The sequence below is a fragment of the Arachis duranensis genome, chromosome 7 (assembly GCF_000817695.3).
Source record: "Arachis duranensis cultivar V14167 chromosome 7, aradu.V14167.gnm2.J7QH, whole genome shotgun sequence".
Lineage (NCBI taxonomy): Eukaryota > Viridiplantae > Streptophyta > Magnoliopsida > Fabales > Fabaceae > Arachis > Arachis duranensis.
The window spans coordinates 8300166-8303294 of record NC_029778.3 but is presented as its reverse complement, the minus strand read 5'-3'; positions in this window follow the sequence as shown (position 1 = coordinate 8303294).

The following is a 3129-nucleotide window of genomic DNA, read 5'->3' as shown; positions in this document are numbered from 1 at the left end:
TAAACCTTCGGTAATAGCCAGCTAAACCCAGAAAACTCCTTATCTCTGTTACGGTGGTTGGTTGTTTCCAATCCATTACAGCCTCCACCTTAGTTGGATCTACGGCTATTCCCTTCTTACTCACCACATGGCCCAAAAACTTCACCTCACTCTTCCAAAACTCGCACTTAGACAGTTTTGCATAACGTTTTTAGAATCTGCAACACGGTCCTCAAGTGTTCCGTATGCTCTTCTTCAGTCTTGGAATAAATCAGTATGTCATCAGTGAAGACAACAACGAATTTATCCAGAAACGGACGGAAAACTCTATTCATGTAGTCCATAAACACTGCAGGAGCGTTCGTCAACCCGAAAGACATTACAGTGTACTCGTAATGACCATAACGAGTCCTGAAAGCGGTCTTAGGGATATCCTCACCCCTCACCCTTATCTGGTGATAACCGGATCGCAAATTAATCTTGGAGAAAACTCCAGCTCCTTGTAACTGATCCATGAGATCATCAATTCTCGGCAATGGGTACTTATTCTTTATTGTAACCTTGTTCAACTGCCTGTAATCCACACAGAGCCGCATACTCCCATCCTTCTTCTTCACCAGTAACACTGGAGCACCCCACGGAGAGACACTTGGTCGTATAAAATTCTTTCCCAACAAATCCTCTAACTGAGACTTTAGCTCGTTCATCTCTAACGGTGACATCCTATAAGGAGCACTTGAGATTGGTCCCGCCCCGGGCACCAAGTCAATCGCAAACTCAACCTCTCGGTTAGGTGAAAACTCATCAATATCATCAAGAAACACTTCCAGAAACTCACACACAACCGGAATCTGTTCCAACCTTTGGTCATCACCCGAAACGCCCGCGGTTAACAACATGATACCCTGACATTCGGTTCTGGAACAGTTCACCATCATCGAATTCAAGTAATAATTATTCACCACGACCGGCCCTTCAGTATCTTCCGGTATAAAGTACACCGACTTTGTAGAACAATCTAGCAGAACATGGTTCTTTGATAACCAGTCCAATCCCAAGATAAGATCAAAACCAATCATCGGCAAGCAGACTAAATTATGAACAAAATCGCGCTGCTTGAACCTAAAGGAAACTTCCGGGCATCCTAGCCTAGTTACCATGGCTTCATGGGTAGCATTGTACACTCTTAGATCATAACCTAAAGTTACAATCTTCAGTCCTAACTCATGGGCTTTCTCAAATGCAATGAATGAATGTGATGCTCCCAAATCAAATAAAGCATTTAAAGTTTGACCAGCCAGTTCACAGTTACCTCTAATGAGTGTCTCAGATCCCTCAACTCCTACAGTTAAAGTGGTGAACACCCGACCAGTCTGTTGTGCTTTCCCAGCACCTTGTTTCTGCTTCTCAGGACAATTTGCGGCTTTATGCCCCGCCTTTCCACAAGTGTAGCACAAACCCCATCCGGCCTTGCATGGTGCTCCCGGATGGTGACTCCCACATCTAGTACAAGCTTGATCATTTTGAGGCTGCTTCCCATACCTTTTTTCTTGGGAGTTGTTGTTGTTGTTGGACCTCCTAAAAGAGCTTCCCCTCTTGAAAGACAGACCTCTAGGTGCAAAGCTCTTCCCTCGGTTTTGTGGGAATGATCCCTTTTGACTCCCTTTCTCAACGGTTGCCCTCTTCACACACTCTTCAGCAACCCTACACTTGTTTACCAACTCGGAGAAAGTCCTGATCTCCATTGGTCCCACTGAACTAAAAATATCTGAACTGAAGATATCGCTCCGGAGTCCTCCTTCATATTTAACACACTTCCATTCCTCATATTCCACCGGAGTCCCTTGGCACATACGAGAGAACCTGAACAGCTCCTCAAACTTGTCAGTATACTCTGATATAGACATAGTACCCTGCTTCAGCTGTAACAATTTAAGCTCATTGGCCGTCCTAGCAGAAGTCGGAAAGCACTTCTTATAGAACTCCTCTTGGAAAACATTCCAAGTGATATAGTCATCACCCTGCTGCAGAAGACGTCGGATACCTTGCCACTAATGCGACGCTTCATCGACAAGCATATAGGTAGCAAACTCGACACGCTGTCCTTCAGGCACCACTTGCGCTTGCAACGCTCGCTCTATAGCCTGAAACCATGTATTAGCCTCAGTCGGGCTAGCAGTTCCCTTGAACTTAGGTGGATTAACCTTCAAAAAGTTTGCCAGTGTCATCGGGCCCTGAACTCCCCCTCCATCATTACCATGGTTGTTCATCTGTTGACCAAGAGCCTCAGCAGTGGCTTGCATAGCAGCAGCCATGTTCTCCAACGCAGTCATAAAGTTCACCGGGTCATTAGGGTCGTTTTCCGGCGCACGAGCGTTCGTACGACCTCTCGCACTATGCACGAGCATTCATACGACCTCTCGCACTACCTCTACCGCGTCCACGAGGCGCCATCTGGTTCCTATACACACCAAACAATCGATATTAAGTTGATCAGTCTCAATATCGGAAGTCTAGTGCTTCAAAGTCCCAAATGCATGCTCATGAACGTTTATGCCAATTATATCAAGTAGATATACTAATAGCACATAACACACTCACAGAGAATGCACAGAAGCATAGTCAGTCCATCCCTCAGGCTCTACAGGAACGAACTGCTCTGATACCATAATGTAACACCCTACCATACAGAGTCTTATGCTTAAGTCATAATTCAGATATGGTAAGGTATTACGACCTCTAAAATAAAAATTTAGTACGTGTAGTAGTATGAATGAATAATTATAACTATGAGCCTTTGTAGAAAAAGGGGTAAACAAAAAAATCGCAACTCTAAAGCGCAACACTACATCGATAACGTAACGAACAAGGATAACCAACGCGTGATCATATATATACAAAGGAGTGTCAAAAACAGGAATATCAAGACTCAAGATCCGGCTGCGAAGATAACCGGTCCGAGCATAACAATATATACATATGATAAAAATAAGGAAAACCCCAAGGAAACCCAAAGGGACACCAAAATACAAAACCTATTCTCCAAAATTCTCCCATAAGAGGAGTCATCACAGTCTGTATTATTTAATGGAGATAAAAGTATCTAAGCAAAACATATAAACCAAAACATAGCCCCGAGAACAAGGATCT